Source organism: Nelumbo nucifera, chromosome 6 (assembly GCF_055504915.1).
Source record: "Nelumbo nucifera cultivar China Antique chromosome 6, China Antique-T2T, whole genome shotgun sequence".
In the NCBI taxonomy this organism is placed as follows: Eukaryota; Viridiplantae; Streptophyta; class Magnoliopsida; order Proteales; family Nelumbonaceae; genus Nelumbo; species Nelumbo nucifera.
This window is the reverse complement of record NC_142654.1, coordinates 19,039,619-19,059,800: the sequence shown is the minus strand read 5'-3', so window position 1 is coordinate 19,059,800 and position 20,182 is coordinate 19,039,619. Positions and strand designations below refer to the sequence as shown.

The 20,182-nt window shown below is 37.2% G+C and overlaps 1 long non-coding RNA gene across 1 annotated transcript; it reads right to left on the bottom strand.

The window, feature by feature from the left end:
* Window positions 1-13,599: 13,599 nt before the first annotated feature.
* LOC104591246 (uncharacterized) lies at window positions 13,600-17,962 on the bottom strand. Its single transcript, XR_734237.3, has 2 exons — window positions 16,870-17,962; window positions 13,600-13,872 (listed from the first exon to the last, which is right to left on the bottom strand). It is a non-coding gene; the product is annotated as an uncharacterized LOC104591246 (long non-coding RNA).
* Window positions 17,963-20,182: the final 2,220 nt, after the last annotated feature.

Here is a 20,182-nt window from a genome sequence, read left to right as displayed (position 1 = left end):
GGTATTTAACAGGTTGGAGAAGTTGATGAGAGATTTCTTGTGGGAGCCGGGAGAGGAGAAGAGGGATCATAGAATCAACTGGGAGGTAGTATCCAGGAGTAAAATTTGTGGTGGTTTGGGGCTCGGGAATGTTAGGAGAAGGAATATGGCTCTTCTAGGGAAGTGGTTGTGGAGGTTCCCCTTGGAGAAGGAGAAGCTATGGGCTAGAATAGTGGCAAGTATACATGGGCTGGAGCACAATGGTTGGGATGCTGGAATCAAAGCTAGGACTACAAGCTTTTCTCCTTGGAAAGCCATTCACGATCTACTTCTAGTATTCTCCCCCAATATCAGGTATGATCTGAATTTCGGTAACTCCATAAAATTCTGGGAACAAACTTGGATGGGGAATGCCCCTCTAAAGGATCAATTTCCTTCTTTGTATGCTCTATCTGATCTTAAAAATGAGCTAGTTTCATCCTTCATTACCCCGTCCTCTTCCAATTTTGGGCTTGGGTGGAATTTGGGTCTCAGAAGAGCCTTGAGGGTTTCAGACTTTGCTAATATTTCGAGCCTTCTTGAACTTCTTGATAATGTTGTCTTAGACCCCACAAGGGCGGACTCTAGAATTTGGACCCCTACCCCCACTGGCTTCTTTTCTTGTGCTTCCTTTTTCAAAGTCCTGAGCCAGTCCACCAGTCCTATAACCCCCCCTTTTCTGTTGATGAGGTTTGGTGTAGAGCAATCCCTCCTAGAGTTGGTAGTTTTTGTTGGGAAGCCTATCTAGAAAGATTCAACACTGGTGATCTACTCCAAAAGAAGCGACCCAATACTTGCTTGTCACCCCATTGGTGTGTTCTATGTAAAGCGGATGAGGAGACTGGTTTTCACCTACTGGTGTCTTGCCATTTTGTGAGGTCAATTTGGGAGTGGGCTTTTTCCCTCTTTGGGTGTAGATGGAACCCTCCATTAGATCTGCAGGGCCTTTTTTCCCCTTCTGTCTTCAGGTGGCGTAGAAAAAGGGGAAGGACTATGTGGAGAGGTTTGAAGGCTGCAGTATGTTGGACAATATGAGAAGAAAGAAACTTTAGGATATTCTTTGCGGCTAAGAGAGGGGTGGAAGAACTAAAGGATATCATTCATTTTAGGGTTGTACAGTGGCTGAAATCTTTGGAACTATTCGCAGGTTACACAGTGGATGACATATTGAGGAAGTGGGGTGAAATAGCAAAGTGCACACAGACCAAGTCAGTAATGAGTGTGTCTTGGACACATCCACCTGCTGGGTTCATGAAATTAAATTTTGATGGTAGTAGGGTGAACCCTGGACAATCAGGGATTGGGGGTGTCTTTAGGGATGAGAATGGGGTCATTTTTTCCTTGTTCTCAGGCCCAATTGGAGTGGGTGACTCCCTTAGATCTGAGATTTTTGCAATTATGGAAGGAGTTTAGAAAGCCAAGGAGATGAACATCGGGAAACTCTTAATTGAAGGGGATTCGGAGGTGGTGATAGGGTGGCTGAATGCAGACAACAATGGTTTATGGAGGTACAGTAATCAGAGGAGGAAATTTAAGTGGTTGGTGCGGGAGATGGAAGTTAAAATGTGCTGGGTCAAAAGGTCAGCCAATTCTCTAGCTGATGGTTTAGCTAAACAAGGGGCAGAAAGGGATTCAATGTTTTGGGCCAAGTTGTAATTTTTTGTCTCTACCTATTCTTTTGTTTTTTTTATTGTACTTGGAAGATAAATGTGTTTGTCTTCCTTATGTAACCTCTTTGGTGAATTAATGAAATTGTTATTGATAAAAAAAATAATAATAATTTAAGATTTTTGAAAACCTGTAGTGGTAGAATATTTGTTTTTGTCTTATGCATCCCAGTGTTGCTGGTAGGAACCGGCAAGGAAGAGTTGGAGTTGGAATTTGTAAGGACTATTGAAATCACATTCTTGTGTAGCTGTGTAGTATGGTAGTTCCTTGCAAAGGAAAGGAAGGTGAGATTATCATGTTTTGCCGATGATCTAACATAAGGTTCCCCTACTCCATCCAGGCACGTAAAAGGAAAGTTAGAAGCTAGCGAACTTCCTAGTATGATTGAATATGGTCATTATGTATTGTAGCATCTTGTTGGATAGGGATCGTACTTGAACATGATCTTACAAGTTACAACTCTTACATAGTAATATAATATATTTTTTGCTTTGCACTTTCTCAAATAAAGGGGAAAAAGAAGAAAAATGAGAAAAAGGTCATACTGGATTGAAAGAACTACTTGGAATTCTGTAAGAACTAAGAAACCTTAATTTTGGTGGTTCATTGTGGAATATGGGGATGGATGTCTGGCATTGAAATGTTTTTCCTTTCCCTTTTTATGTTTTTAATTATTTGGTTCTTTTCTATTAAGTAAAATTTCATTAAAGAAAAAGATTACAATGCATTGGCAAAGAGATTTCACCCCACAAAAAACGAACATACATTCAAACAATGAAAACAACATAACAAATCAATTGCTCCCAGAAACTAATCCTACAGTAGACCAAGTCTGTCCCCAAGATCTTCTCTATTGCCATCTTTAAATTCTGGATAAGGAAGAGATTACTCCATGATCATCGAACAGATAATCGCAATGTCATATAATATAGTTGAAATAGAGAGAATTCAAGAGCAACTGGATCACATCAAAATCGAATGGAACCATTTGAGGATTGGCCTACTTTCTTAGCTCCCTTCTGCTTAATCTTCAGGAAATGTCAAATTTGGTATTTACTATAAATGCCAACACCCAATTCAATGCCTATATTTTTTTAGTGGAAGTGGTCTAGTGTGATGTGACAAGACAATTTTCAAAAATTTGCATTGACTAACTTAAAAGGTTACAAATAGAAGTGGCAATGGTACCAAAAGGTAATCTTGGTGTGATTAGCAGATCCATCTGGTTGCTTTTCTTCTGTGTAAATTTTCTTTGATTGGATTGCTGCAAATTTCTTTGTGTGGTGGGTAAATTTTATTCTCCTTTATAAGTTCATTAGTTATCCTATCTACAGATGGAGATAATAATAATTTTCTTTTTCATTATTCAGCATGTATTTGTGATTCTCAGTCACATTTCATACTGAACAGACCTGGATTTTATTGGTCCCCCTTTCACCTGGACAAACGGTCAGACTGGTCCGACCAAAGTACTTGAGCGACTAGGCTGAGGCGCTGAGCTCTTGCAGCACCAGACTAGGTGAAATTATTTCCCCACACTATACTCACACATCTTCCAATAATGTCTTCGGATCATGCACCCACAAAATTAAGCACCAACATCACTCATCCCCGTTTTATATGTCAATTCCACTTCCCACCTTTTTGGATCGAACATCCAAATTGTCACACAATAATTTCCAAAGCTTAAGCATCATGGTTAGCTTTGGTTCAAAGTCACCTCTAAACTCAAGGAGTGCAAAAATGCACTAAGAAGATGGAACAAAGAATGTTTTGGTCATATACAAGAACATTTCCAAAGGTTATCACACACCACATTTTAGATCTTCAGATGTCCTACAATTTTTCTGCAAATGCAAGAGAATTAAAATCTCTCCAACAATGGTACCGGCTATTGGTTGCAAAAAGAAGAGCAACTGTGGTGACTGAATTCTAGAGAGCTATGGCTCCGAGATGGTGACAAAAACATCAAGTTTTTTTCCATCAAGTAGCCAAAAGAAAAAACATCAAAAACTCAAATTTCTGGCTACAAAAGTCAGATGGGACTTGGATCTCTAACAAAAAAGAAGTTTCCAAATTATTTCTGAAAGCCATCATGCAAACTGGAGGCACCCTTGAATCTTTTGATCCCACAATTCTGGAATCTCTCAACATCCCTGAACTGCAATCGCACCAGATTGAGTCTCTTCTATTAGATCCAAATGAGGAGGAAATACTAACAGTTGTAAACTAGATTAATCCCCACAAAGCCCTAGGCCTTAACAGATTCACAGCTTATTTTTACCAGAAATACTGGGATATCATTGGGAATGACATGTGCCATGGTAAAGGATTTCTTCCACACAGAACAACTCCCCAAAGAATTAAAGAACATCTTCAAGAATTTGAAACCCTCTCAGGTCAATGCATAAATCATGCAAAATCGACCATCATGTTCAACCAGAATGTTGCAAGGCAACATCAAAAGTTTATTTCTACAGCTTTACATGTCAAAAAAACCTATGATAGGTTCAAAATATCTGGGAGCTTGGATTGATTAAAGGAAAAGCATTCCTCCTCACACCAAAAGCTTGTAGACAAAATCAAGGCAAAAGTCAACTCCCGGAGTTCTGAATTCCTCCCACAAGCAGGAAGAACCACACTTATCAAAGACAATGGCACAACCAATTCCAGTTTACGCCATGTTAACCACCCTCCTGCCATAAAAAAATCATTCAGCACTTCAGAAATGTACTCGAGATTATTGGTGGATAAATTTAGATAAGATGGCATCCTCTCCAAGCTTTATTGACACGGGTCAGACCTCTAAAAGATCCTTAACTGCTATCATTGCGGATTCCTGTGCACTTGATCAGGTTCAAATCGAACTCAAAGCCCCATCTTTCACTCAGTTTGGTGAACCAGCTTGCTTCTTTTCTTCAGAAGAAATCTCAAAGCCTGTGAGCCTTTTCGTTTAGCGTTGGTGGCAAAAGTCTCTCACGGGAGACCTCCTATTCCTGAGATCAAATCTCTGCTTTCCTCCAGATTCAACCTGAAGGACTTTGTGATTTCGGTGATTGATTACACTCATCTCCTGTTTTGCTTTGTAGACGAAGAAGACTTCTTAAATGTCTGGCTGTGAGAGGTTTTTTACGTGAAGGGCTTTCTCTTTAGAATTTTAAGGTGGTCGCTGGAGTTTTGTTCTAGGGAGGATCCCTTCATTCTCCCTATTTGGATCTCCTTTCCTAAACTTCCTATTTTTCTGTTTGGAGACTCTTACTTCAGATCTATTGCAGGTAATGTGGGTAAGGTTCTTAAAGTTCCTCTTGCCACGATGCACTGTACCGAGGCTCGTGTTTGTGTTGAACTCGATATCACAAAACTGAGGCCTGAAAAAATATGGATTGGTCTAGGCAAAGAAGGTGGTTTCTTTCAAAAAGGTAGTGTATGAAAACATTGCTACTTTCTGTGACAATTGCCATAAAGTGGGTCACGTTGTAAAGAACAGAATGGAAACCCACTAGTGCAATTAGCCGTTTTGGGACAATTTCGCCTGTAAAAGAAAACCCAACCATTGAAGTTTCGGAATCTCCTTCTCAAGTAAACATCTCCTATGATGATGAACAGTTAGCTCAAGGTATTCATCGAGCTGTAGAGGAAGCTTTTCTGGAAGCATTTGGATCTCCTTCTCCAACTAGAAAAGCAATTGGGATGCCTACCTCAACTAGACCAGCGAACAAGCAATGGGAGGAAAAAAACTTACGGCCAAAATCTACTGATAGTCGCCCAAGAATGACGAATGATAGTTTTAACGAGGTAATCACCTCGCTTAAAGATTTTCACAAAAATTTGCAGTTCAAATTCAAAGAGGCCATAAGAAGAGTAACGACGACTTCAGAAGAGGACCTGATTGATCATAGTGCTCCACTAGTGGTTCTCGACACGCCGGAAGCAGAAGAAAGTATTCCGAGAAGCCCCTGTAATCCAACCCGGTTTGCCCAAGACTTGGCCGAGGAATAGATCAAACCAACAGGCCTGTTGAACCGGGTTAGACGAAGAAGGAAGACTTGAAAGTCTCAAGATGATGCCTATAATGCTTCTCCAACCTTCTAAAATGGTAAAAGCTTTGTTTTGGAACATTAGAGGTATAAGAAGCAAGAAATCTATTTGTAGATTAAGGAAACTAATTCAAATTCACAATCTTTCTATCATTGCCTTAACGGAGCCCATGATTGATGCTACAAATCTGAATTCCATAAAAAGAGATCTTGGCATGGAGCATGGCATGACAAATGGCAATGATGTAGCCAAGATTTGGGTGCTTTGGAAGGGATCCATCCCAATTAAGGGAAGTCTACCATGGCACTCAATTTATTACTTTCGAAGTTTCTTATGCTAGTGATGTCACTGATTGTTTTTGACTGTTATTTATGCCAGTTGTGATTACTAAATCAGAAGAAATTTATGGAACAATTTATTGAATTTTGTTACAGCTTGTGATCGGCCTTGGATCATTGGTGGAGATTCCAATATTACAAGTGAGCTCTCAGAACGTATTAGCAAAAATGAAAATTCTAGCTACTCAAATCGACCTATGATGGAATTCCCATGTTTACTTGGACTAATTGTACTTCATGGGCTCGTTTGGACCGTATTTTCGTCAACCAAGCTTGGCTGGACCAGTTCGAAAATTTAACAGTTGAACATCTAAACCGATCTTGTTCGGACCATTCCCCTCTGCTAGTGACTATTAAGGACAACATTCTTCATGGTCCAAAACCTTTTCGCTTTCAACATATGTGGACCTTGCACCCAGATTTTCGTAACTTAGTACAACACTCTTGGAATCAACCCCTCGAGGGGAACGATCTGTTTATCCTCTCTTCTAAATTGAAGCGGCTAAAGCAATGTTTAAAAGATTGGAACCGGGAAATTTTTGGAGATGTGTTTGCAAATGTGTTAAATGCAGAGAAGGGTGTTCTTGAAGCTAAAAATATGATTCTCGTCAACAACAACTATGAGAACCAACAAAATCTACTCAATGCAAAGAATTCTCTAGAACAAGTTCTTTTACAAGAAGAAATCTTTCTCAAACAGAAATCTAGAGAAAAATGGCTTCAGGAAGGTGACAAAAATTCTTGTTTCTTCCACACTTCTATCAAAATTGTGAGAAACAAATCTGCTTTAAGAAGACTTGAGATTAATGGAACTATGACTGATGGCATGAATCTCATAAAAACACAAGCGATAAGCTACTTTGAAGACTTGCTCTCTGAGGAGGAAGTATTATGACTACTTGCTCCAGTCTATACCTCATTTAATTACAGAAGAGGATAACAATAACTTAACACGAGTTCCAAACTTTGATGAAATCAAGCACATTGTTTTCTCAATGAACCTAGATTCAGCTCCGGATGGTTTCGATGGTGTTTTTTTTTTTCACTCTTTGTTGGGACATAGTTGGAGATGATGTTTGCAAAGCCATCAAATCTATTTTCATCACTAAATGTCTCCCCAAGTATTACACATCTACTTTAATTGTTTTAATTCCAAAGATTGATAATCCCAAGCAGTTCTCAAACTTTAGACCAATTAGTCTATGTGGCTTCTTCTACAAGATTTTTGCAAAATTGCTATCGGAAAGGCTGAAACCTCTGCTTCCTCGTATCATCTCTCCAAAACAATGTGCCTTTGTAGAAGGCCGATACATAGGGGAAAACATGGTTAGTGAAATTAATAGATGCTCTATGGGAGAAAATAGTTCTTAAACTGGATATGGCTAAAGCTTATGACAGGCTAAACTGGGATTTCCTTTTCAAAACTCTTCGTAAATTTGGGTTCAATGACTCTTGGATTGATCTAATTAAACTTGGAGTTTGTAATTGTTGGTTCTCTGTCTTGAGCAATGGATCTCCAATAGGCTATTTCAAATCTTCAAGAGGTTTGCGCCAAGGTGATCCACTATCTCCTAGCCTGTTTATAATTGCTGAAGAAGTTTTAAGTAGAGGGCTCAACAAAATTTATCACAATGGTTATATAGAGTTTTTTAAAATTCCAAGAGATACTGTCCAAATCTCTCATAGTCTGTTTGCAGATGACACGATAGTCTTTGTAAGAAGTCTCAAAAGAAGCCTGAAAAATCTTATGGAATTTCTTAAAGTTTATGAAGAAGCTTTGGGACAACAAATTAACAAGCAAAAATCATGTTTTATCTTCTGAGAAGATGCCAAGGCAAAGAATTGAGATGATCGCCCAAGTGATAGGTTTTTCAAAAAAATCACTCCCTTTTATGTATTTAGGAGCCCCAGTTGGAAGGAAGAAATTAAGAATAAGGGATTTTGATCCGCTCATTGGAAAAATAAGAAAGAGGTTAGAAGGCTGGAAAACAAAATTACTAACTCCTGGAGGCAAGCTTACTCTTATTCGGAGTGTGCTTCAAAGTATGACCATTCATGTTCTGACTACAACAAGTCCCCCTAAGAAAGTAATTCATAGTATTCACAAGATTTTCGCCCACTTTCTATGGGGAGACTCTGAGTACGGGCCAAAGCACCACTGGATAAATTGGGAAAGAATTTGCAAACCCGTGGAGGAAGGTGGATTGAGGATCAGGTCTTTATTTGAGATCATCAAAGCTTTTCGAATGAAAGCCTGATTCAAGCTAATCCAAAATAATTCTAGTTGGGCAAATTTCTTTTATTCAAGATATTTGAATGACAGACTTCCTTGTCTCATATCAAATCATATGTCCATCAAATTTCTGGAAAGAAATCTGCGAAGTCAGTGATCAAACTACAATGAATAGCAAATGGATTGTGGGCCAAGGAAATATTTCTTTTTGGTACCACAATTGGACTGGTAAGGGTCTCCTATCAAATTTAATGATTCTGGAGGATATAATTGATTTTAAAATCTGTGATGTTACCACCGATGATGGTTCATGGAATTTCCCAGATTCTCTTAATGTTAATTAGAATATCCAAGAAATTGTTATAAATTCAGAGGTTGTAATTTCAAAAACAAATGACAGGCTAGTTTGGACTTGTACAAATAGTGGAAATTTCACAGTTGGATCAACTTGGAATCTCATCCGATCACAGGGTACTCAAGTACATTAGTCAATGAATGTTTGGAATTCAGGTATCCCCACCAAGATCTCCATGTTTATGTGGCACTTTCTTAATAAAGCAATCCCAGTGGACATGGCTATCAAACAAAAATGGATAATGCTAGCCTCTAAATGTAGGTGTTGCAAAGATGCTAATGAAGAATCATTTGATCACCTTTTTTCAAATGGAATCTTAGCTACAAAATGCTAGAATTTTTTTGCAGGAAAATTTGGCATTCCTATTCACTCCACACAACACATCAGAGATCGTATCCTAGATTGGTGGAGTATTTGCAACACTAACTCCCATCACAACCAAGTTCTTAGGGTGGCTGCCTTCGGTGATCATTTGGGAAATCTGGGTGAAAAGATGTAGAAGAATCTAAGATGGCAAGTCTATACCTGCAAGCTAGGTAATCCAATGTATCATAAACTGGTTGGTTGAAATTGATAAAGTTATTTCATTACCCAATACTGAAGATGTAAATGATTGGTGAAGAATTGGTATCCCAATCCCCCCCAAGCCTATCAAACCAAAATTGTACAAATGGGTAACGTGGCAAGTTCTTGCACATGGAAAGGTAAACTAAATACTAGTAGGGCTTGTCGAGGAAACCCAAGTATAGGAAGTGGGGGAGGTCTGATTCGTGATGAGGAAGGCAGATTTATCAAAGCTTTTGCAAGCCCTTATGGTTTATGCACCTCCCTTCAAGCATAAATAAAGGCGCTTCGGGATGGAGTCAGGACTTGCATTAATCATGGTTATCTTAATATCGAGATTGAATGTGATAACTCTACAGTGGTAAGCCTTTTCAATTCATCCGTTATCCCATGGAGTATTCATTACTATGTAGTAGAAATTAAAAGGCTTCTTGACTTCTGCAACTTCTCTTTAAAACATGTGTACCGTGAAGTGAATAGACCACCAGATTGCTTAGCTAAAATGGGCGGGTTGCTGGAAGGATTCACCAGTTTCAATGCCATTTCACATACTCCAAATCAGGTAAGAAAGTTAATTTTTGAAGATCTTATAAGTCTACCCAATTTAAGAATTAGATAATCTTATTTGTATTTTCCTTTTGGGATGGGCTGAGAGACTTAGGTCGAGAGATTTGTATATTGGATTTGGGGCAAGGCGGGCTATGTCCTCTCCTGGAATAAAGTTTGGGGTCAAAAGTCGTCTTCAGTAAGCAAATTTGGAGACTATTAAGTAACCTTGAATGCCTCTAAGTCGTGTCATCAAAGGAAAATATTTCCACACATCTAGCTTATTCGGGGCAAAGTAAAAAAAGTTCAACCTGGTGGGGGCAAGTACAGACCATTATACCAGATCTCAAGTCAAACATGACCTGATTGATAAAGGATGGCACAAAATAACATTTCTTCTATGACCGTGGATTCCAACTACAGCGGGGGGTGTACGGTGTGTACCCACACCAAATCCGGATGAGCATCAGTCCGACCACAGAATGAAAGTTGCTGACCTACTAAATAGTGATGGTTCCTGGAACCGGCAATAATAAGGAACAGTCTCGCACCTTCCTCTCTCTCTCATGTGCTCGAATTACACCCCCAATCCTGAACTTGATTCTGATCTCATCATATATATGAAGTCTCCAAAAGGGACACTCGTGGTGTCATCAGTTTACAGCAGGCACTTAATGGAATCCCCATCATCGGGCTCAACAGCCTTTCTCAATTGGAAATTCTTCTGGAAACAAAATATCCCTCCCCAAATTCAAACCTTTTATCTTGAAACTGCTATGGGATGGAATTCCTTCCAAAGGCAAATGTGCAGCATGGCTCCCACCGGAAGAACAGATCTGTTCGTTTTTCAAGCAAAGCCGAGAGTCTGTTCACCATCTATTTTTCACTTGTTCATATGCCTGTGCAGTTTGGATCTCCTTAAACAGTGCAAATATATATTTATATATAGCCAGTTTTCACTCATCACCGAAACCTCAACATAACAACACAGGTGCAGCACAGTAGCAATTCTTTGACTAATAAACTGCAGGTTGACTGTTCTTTTGATCCCACAACAGGTTACGCAGGACGATCTTTCATCTTTCAACGAACCACGGGAGAAACCATCGCTGAAGGACGTCCTTGCTGAACTGCATCAAGTTATGAAGCAGAGGTAAAAGCTCTTTTAGCTGGTTTCAAAACAGTTTCTACATCATCATGTCAAGATCTTTTTGTTTATAGTGACTCAGAAAAACTGATGAAGCTTTTAGGAAGCAAAGAAAAACCTTCTGAATGGACGGAGCAGCTGCACTGGCCAAAACTCACATCTCTCATCAATCTTTTTGCTAATATGATATTTTGTTCATGTAAGTAGACTTAGCAACAAAGCTGCCCACGTACTTGCATATACTGTATGCAAATGCCCACGTATTTGCATATATTTTGTTGCCCACGTACTTAGCAACAAAGCGCCTACTGTACAGATATTTACCATGATCAATGAAGCTGCTGCTGCTTCTTTTTGCAAAAAAATATATATCATGTCAATGCTAAGAAAAAGCAATTGGGAGTTCAAATTTCCTCCTTACACTCGCAGCATTTGCAGCAGTATAGGGGTGTAAATGGATTGAATTCGAATCAAATCAAATTAGACAATATCTAATTTGAATCCAATTAAAAAATTTGATATCCGAATTTGAATTCGATTAAATATTCGAATATTTGATTTAGTTTGAATTTGGCCAATTAATTATTTTAGATAATTAATAAATATATAAAGTAAATATTTTATTTACATAAAATATATAAAGTATATAAATTATTTATAGATTTTAATTATTATATATATATATAAATTATATAAAACATTTAAATATTATATTATATATATATATATATATGTATTAAATAATCTGTCGAACTTAGATATTTATCAAATCAAATAAAGTCATATTTGAATTCGAGTCTGATACTATTCGATATGAATAGAATATCTGAATCCGATTGACTAAATATTCAAATTATCCAAATTCGATTTGATTATACCAAATCTTGAATTCAAAATTAAATTTTCGAATACCGTTAACACCCTACAGCCACCGCATGGAAATTTCTCACGTGCGGCTACAAGTGCTGTGAGGTGGGAGTGAGGACCATTATGTAAGCAAATTTATTTCTTTTCTGGTTGTGTGCTAGCGTTTTGGATCAAATTGATTGAAACCAGCCAATTTTAAGGAGCTCTATTAACAAGTCTTCCATCCATGGTCATAGACTCGTAGTAGCTGGATTGGACTCTCATACTAGTGAGTTGTGAATGCCAGTAGACTTTCCTTGTGGGTTATGCGGACTGTCAAAAAACAATTGGGAACGGCACAGATTTTCCTCGTTTTTTCTGTCTTTAGCGGAAGTCAGAGCTCAGAACTTCATCGGCAATTGCCTAAAAAGTGTCACAGTTAGCAGCCAGAAGTAAAACTGACCTCCTATGCACATCTTCCTAGTTATAATGTTATATGTTATCATGCGCATACTTTATTATGTGTGAACATTTTCCAAGGCATACAATTGAACTAGTAGCTAGCTGTGGACTGTGGTTCACGAATTTGTATTTTGGCTAGGGAAAGTTCTTACAAATTATCTTTTCCTCAACTTTGTGTTTCTTTCTTATTTTCTAAGCTACCTGGCAAGTGGCAACTACAAATTCACGTTTGATTAATAATTCATGGTTGCAGCTAATAGCCTAATACTCTCGAGCTCCAATCCGTTTATTGGATTGGGAGGGATGAATGACGCGCATTACAGAGGTTTATGCTCTTGCCAGTATACCTCATTGACCATATGTATCTTAAGGTTAACTTAAGGGTCACTGATACGCATAATTTTAGGGGATTTATGAGATTTCAGCTTTTTTATATGTTAAAAAGGTAATGTGATAAGAACCCTCTCATTAGATAATGCCAAAAAGATTTAAGGAAAAAAATAAAAATAAAAAAACCAAAAAAATGTTGTGTTGGTCAACACAAACCCTCAAACTCAAGTCAATACACAAATCTTGCGTATTAAATAATATGGATATTTTGAAGCTTGAAACATGATTCCATGTAATGTAGTCCTCGTACTTGGTTGTGGTGCTCTCGGCTCTCCAAATAATTCCAATTTCATCCAAAAGGAAAGCCACATAAAAGTTATTTCTTCTGGATTTTGGATTGGAAGCTGTAAATATATCTGTATTGGCATGATTTGCGGCTTAACTTAGGGTTAATGAACTACACCAGTAAAGGGGTACCTATTGGCTATTGCTATTGGCTATCCAAATTGCACATCAGTTGCCAGAGCCCAGAACCAATCCTATAGTCCTATTGATTGCGCGGGCATCTCTCCATGCTCTATAATCCATTCCATTTCCAGCCACAGAACGTAGCATGAATGTATACGAAAGGCACCTTCCGTTCCGTCTTCAGAATTCTTTCTATGCTATTGGTTTTCTAACCATGGGATGAGGCCCGCCCCTGTGAGGCCTGATCTGAAGCTTAGAAGAGGGAGGTGAGGTGGGTGAACCCTTTTGGTCCCAATATCTTGGCTACGATGTGTAATGACAATTTGCTTTAAATCAACGATCAATGGCCTTTTCAGTCTTGTTCCTCTCAAGTCTCAACAACCTATTTGCATAAGTTCGTGAATGCAAATGGAGAATATGGCAGACAGAATGACAGATTGCAAAATTCTTTCGATTATCCAGAGGTCAGTGCAAAATAACTTTTAGACCTCCAAAACCACCCTCTTGCATAATGGTGTTCAAAACAATTGTAGTTTAAGCAAACAAACCAGTCTAAATATTTGAAATATTTGAAGTGAGCCGAATGGACAAAAAGGTGTAAATCTTCCTCTTATAATTTAAGTGCAACAGATATAATCAAAATGAAGTAAATAAAACATATGTTACTACATACAGAAATATGATGGGATCTTCCTGTTGCTTCTCTTTCTGTATGATCATAAAATATGAGGACGATCTGAAATGATGCTAACCTGAACCTGAGTCTGTTTCTTTGGTTGCTGCCTCTTCCTGTAGCTTCTTTGTCCAGTACTCATCAAGTGGTGGTCCAAATATGGCCTTACCAGAGACAACTCCAATTCTACATAATTCAAAATGCCAGTCAAACGGTCTAGAATGAATTTCTTTACTTTTTTAAACTAAATCAAGCACTTGAGAAAAAAAAAAAAAAAGTGAAACTATTAGCACCTTAACTATTTGATTCTTAGTCCCTCACTTGAATTTGATTTGTAAGACTTTCTACAAAACACAATGCAATGCTAATTCTCCAATAAAGACCTCTTGCACTAAAGATGGTGAATATAACTTTCCACATATGTGCTCACATGACATTAAAGTTTGCTTTTCAACTAAGGTGCCCTTTGACAATGTATAGGCAATGGGACTATAAAGTTGCTCAAGATAGATGAAAGCTACATTGTTTTGTTGGATCCATGTTAAAAAATTTCATCATCTAAGCCTTGTCTCAGTTAAATGTGGTCAGCTACATGAAGCCTGCTCTGCTAGCCCCTTCAACCCATGTCCTCTTTAGTCTGCACCTAGCTCTTCTAGCCCCTTCAACTTGTAGATCACTTCTTACTGGTACTGTTAGATTGTATTTTTTTTGCAGGTTCTCAACCATCTTAGTCTAATTTCCCTCATTTTAACCTATTGGAGCATCTCTCTCTAGGTCTGGACAGCTGCCACAGTGCAGAAAATAATCAGGTCAATCAGCCCCCCCCCCATCCCACCTATTTCTTTCTTCCACATGGCGGAAACATGTGGTCAATCTGAACTGTCCATTAGATAGGAGAATTCTGGATTGGATAGTACTTATTCTCCGAGCAATAATTTTTTATGGATATTCTCTGAGCAATATTAGCAGTCTAAAACTTCCATTTTTCAATGTGAAAATCCCACAGGGGCTTGTTGCAAACATGTTGCATGTTGCAACAATTTTGAGGCTGAAAATTTTCACCATGAAAAGATGGTGGTGGGCCATCAAAGGAAATAGATTGTGACAAATAGAACACATAGAGTCCTATTAGGCCCCAACCATGTCACTATGTGGAAGATTCTTGAGTTGTAGAACAAGATGACATGCACTATGATCTTCTTAGGGAGATGATGAAAAAAATTTTATCTACATTGCATGTATAAAAAAATTATCAACCAAAAAAAGAAGCACTCTGCTGAGCTCCATGTGTATGGATAGCAACAAACACGCCATGCTTGTAATTCCTCTTTGTGGAAAATTGATTTCAAATATCATTGCATTTTTCTCACCTCAGATGAGCCATATGATAGAAAATGGAAGAACAATTCAGAATTTTACCCCTCTTGCTAAGTCCTTCCACATGCCAAGTTGCCAATCAGAGAAGGCCTCCACAAGAAATTTGGGAACCACTATTGACTCTAAAATCTCCAAGCAGGATACACAAACATTCATAATTTATAATCAAGGAATTGGCCAAGTCATTCATTTCTTGATGTAACATGCAACTTGTGTTTAGAGGGATTTCTCGTTTTCTAATGAATTGTTCTTTCATCAAGCACTTGCCTAGTGATTACATCTAAACTGTCAAAGCAACCTTTCAGGGCGGTAAGGAACCAAAAATCTACTGGCAAGAATAAACATCCCTTGACAGGGTACATGGTCTTCTAAAGAAAGGCATTCACCAAAAACATCCTTGATGGATCCCATGACCAACTCCAGCACCAATTTTCGTGATTAGTAGGTCATTTCATAACTTCAGCAGAAAAGAAGCCCTCAATCAGACTGGCAAATATAATGTTCTATTTCTGTTCCAAAACGGTAATTTCAGACTTCTGAAAAGCTTTTATATAACATCTTATGTCAACCTGAAGGTTAGAAGCATCAGAACAAATTGCTCCATAAGACATACAGTCAACAAAATCAAGGTGCATAACCTGAATGCTGTATATCTCATTGTAAAGCTATCTTACAAAACATTATGTACTGGAAAAGGAGTTCTCTGATGCATGAAACCAACTAAGAACTTAAAAAGGTGGTACATTGGAAAGAACAAGAGTTGCCTTCCCTGTGAACCAACTAAGAAATTACAGTGTCAGCTGTCAAATTGGAAAGCCAAGTCCCTCCTACTATCTAACCATGAATTGGGAGATCATTACTAAAAAAAAAAATGAAAGAAAGCCACAAACTGCAAGCCTCTATCCACTTCAACTTCCAAATCCATTCTTCAAATAAATATATAAAAATAAACAGTAAGGAATACATGAACTCAGTCTTATAGAACCCTGTACCAGAAATGATCGATCTGTAAAATGGAAATGTTAATTAGCAAAGACAGCTCTCATGCAATATGACTGGCACCAATAGAGATTTCTAGATGAAGAAAATGACTTTGCCAATCATCAATGCAATTTCAGACAGAACTTCACATTGATCCTACAAATATCCCTTGGAGTACCAGGTTTAGGAACCAGACTCCCCAAAATCTCAATATTTTTCAGGAACTCTATATTTAACAAAGCATATTGCAAAAGCTAATAGTTTTTACGCTCAGAAAAACCACAAGTTATTGGAACTTGGAAAGAGCCTAGGGGAAGCCATCTGGCTCTGGTAAGTGAAAGCTAATGGAGCCTGGATTTACTACAACATATATATAAGAGCTGATTTCTGTTTTTCTCTAACTGCCTTATAATAAACATTTATCTTTCCTGGTAATTGACCTTGTTTCTCCCATATTTATTTGAACCCAGGCATATGCTTCTTCATTCTTCCTGTCACGGTCTTCCACCTCGCAAACAAGGCATGTTCCCTATTATGATTCCATCTTCTCATTCTTATCCATTAGAAGCTTAGGTTTTAATTTTCATAGAAAGCCTAATCTAATTAATACGAAACCATTTCATGAGAAATACCTCAGGATAAAGGAAGAAAAAAGGAAATAACCAGCCATGGTGGGAAGAAAAAAAACAATGGAGAAGGAAATGATTAAAGTGATTTCTAGATAAACTTGGCTTCAAAAAAAATTCTAGAAAAACATGATGAACGGAAATTCCAATAAAATTTCTATTACAGCTAAGTAGCAAAAGAAGAGGGCATGCGTCTTACACGACTGCTCCCAACACCATCGGCGCCGATAGAAACCTTCTCCTGCTGAACATTTTCAATCTTCGAATTCTTCTTTCATTCACATAGAAAAGAGAGAGATGTTACAGTCGGAGCTGTACCGATTGCCCTTGGTCGACTTCGGGCTGCATCTCTCAAACTTTGATGAGTGATGACGATGAAATGGTAAACTCAGACGCAGTGCTCTGGCCCAGTAAGTTTTGATTGGTCTCAGGCTCATTATCAGCCCATGGGCCGATACCGGCTCTGGACTAGTAAGCTGGTCCACGATTTCAATAGGATAGGAGCCATTTAGGCCCTTAGAAAATTCGATAATTTACATGGTCTTTGGAAGAGTGGGCGTGTTTTTGGGACCGATTTTTAAGAAAAAACGCCTATTCTTCTAAGACCCATTTTTTACAAAAAAAACATTTCTGTCACATACAATACTATGCTGTTTGGTGAGATGATTTTTCATCACTATTTTTCATGTATGTGCTGACAGGTAAGCACCACATAGGATACATATCAGTGAATCGTTGGGGGAAACGGTTCACTGATGCATGAAACGCCAATTGGTGGGGTCCCGATTTTTCAGGTATGTCCGAGTTTTTAATAATCGACTGAACCAAACAATGAAATACATGGGCGTTTGTTGAAACGCCTATATGGATCTGACATGGCACCATTTTTTTGAAAAATGACCACGATTCCAAACATCCCCTTAATCTACTAAAAGAATTTTAAGGCCCTATTCGGTACCTCTCATCTCTTAACGATGAAGTGGTTTTGTACCACTTTCAGCGCTAAGAAGGCATTTGGTGGCTTTTAACACTGAAGTCTAATTATAGCTAAAGTAGAATGACTCAGGCCATTATTTTAATAGATTTTACTCATATTGCCCCTCTAATGCTCAATATTTTATTTTCCCCATAATATTATTATAATGTAATATATACATATAATATTATAATATACCATAATATTCATATTATATTATTATTATAATAATAGTTCATTAACTATATTATTCATTATCGTCTTATAGTGTTATTAATAATTACTTATATTAATTATTATAACTAATTATTTAGAATATTATTTACCAATTATAATATTATAATGAAACAAATAATTATTTATACTAAATAGTATTATAAATTATGAATATTCATAATACTAATATTATAATATAATCATATAATATTACTAACATTATAAATTAATGATTAATATTATAATATTCATTATAATATGTTATAGTAATATTCTAATAGAAATTAATTAATTACAATATTCATTATCACCATACAGTTTTATTAATTATTAATTATTAATATTATTTAATTAATTAATAATAATTCATAATTAAACAATAATTAATTATTAATAATAGTTATTAATTAATCATAATGATAATTAATTATTATTACTTATTACTAATTAATTAATTATTATTCATAAAAATATTAATTATTAAAAATATGTATTATTTAATCATAAAACTAAATAATTATTGATTAATTAATAATTAGTGATGAATAATTATTGAATTAATTATTAATTGATTATGAATTATGAATTATTAATATTAAGTATTTTAACATCCAGCAGTATCTCCTTTTTTTTTTTGTGTGTACATGGTGAATTTGTTGAAATCCTTCCAACCAAAATCGGAAAGAATTCAAATAACTGGAGAATTGGAGGACTGAGCAATTCAACTCTGCCCCCGCCAAGGCGTCAACACAAAATACAACTTTTTTTTGGATGATTTAACTTAAAAATAAATCATTGAGAGTCTAATACATCCAACAACCAAACAGGTTGATCATCTAACCATATATAGAATCAGTCAAAGGACTTGACTTTTCTATTTGTAAAAAGTACATTGTAATTCATCTCATAATTCTAAATTTCACTACAAACTTACAACAATTCAAAAAATATCTCCCCACCTACAACACCAATAGCTACTCGTGTATTGACATCAATTCTAAGCTGATGACACCTACCCCAACTGTACAGTGGAGGAAAGATTTGTTGGGGTTGACAAGTGTACACCCCATTGAACAAGAGGCAGTGCAGTATTTGGTTTGATAAAAATAAAAGAGAAACAGAAACTTGAGGGGAAGTTCCTACCAAACCAAATACAACATAAAGTAACCACATGCAGCCAAACGTTAAAGGCTTGAAGGGAAGTCCACACCCATTCCCTAAGGCTGTGTTTAGTTTAAAAGAAAAGGTAGGGAAAGGAAGGGAAAGACATGAAAACTAATACAAGGGTTATAAAGGTTTTCCTACCTTTCTCTTCCTTTCCTTACATACATAGGTTATGTTTGGTTTGAAGGAAAAAGAAGGAAAAGACGGGAAAAGTGATGTTGGGAGAGGGCTTTGGTAGCTGATCATGGATAAGTAATCTTGTTCTTGTTCTAAACCATCTGCTTCTGCTCACAGCTCACTCGATAAGTCGATAGGACGTGGAGCACAACACGCAATGGATAAGTGCTTTATATGGATGTCTCCACTAGTATCGCCTTATCGTGTATACTTTATTTTCTTCTGCAGCTTTGTTCATTTAAGCCAATGGGCGTCGTACGTGGATATGTGTACAGCCAACCAAATGTTCGATTCTATCGTTGAAGCAAGAAAGAAAGAAAGGACTACTCTCAAAAAACCGGTGTGCTGTAATCTGTAAGGATCACATCACTGATTATATGAATGGTCCAACTCCATCACGGATGACGGATGTATATAAAATAGAGCCACTGATATCGTCTGTACTTTTTGAATGTCTTTTGTTCTAGAAGGCCTTCGCCGCTTGGTCCACAATTCCACATTAGAAAATTTCACCATTAGAAAATCAATCCATATCCATCCAGCAATGCGGAAAAAGAGAAGATAAAGAAAAACGCAGAGGGCGGGCTAGGACTCACACTGGGTAGAACAATTTTGAAGAGAATGTTTGGTACAACAAAATTTATGAGATTGTAAACACCGACAAAAAGTAAGGATTTGGGGCTCAATCTCCCCAGACCGGCATCAACTAACACCCACTCTGCATTTATTTATTCATGGTGAATGTTGGAATATTGCTCTCTGTCTGGACGCTCAATTGTGATTAAATCTCAAAAATGCTGCTGCTAAACCAAACCTACCCATACCATAAAATGAATCAAATAATTTATCTTCCAGATGATTTAACATATCAACCCCATATCTCTACCTCTCACCAGGCTCAGTTAATGGGAAAGGAAAAAAGAAATATCTAGCTCTTGTCTATTGGCTATTGCTGTCTAATTTATTTCTTTTCCAACGA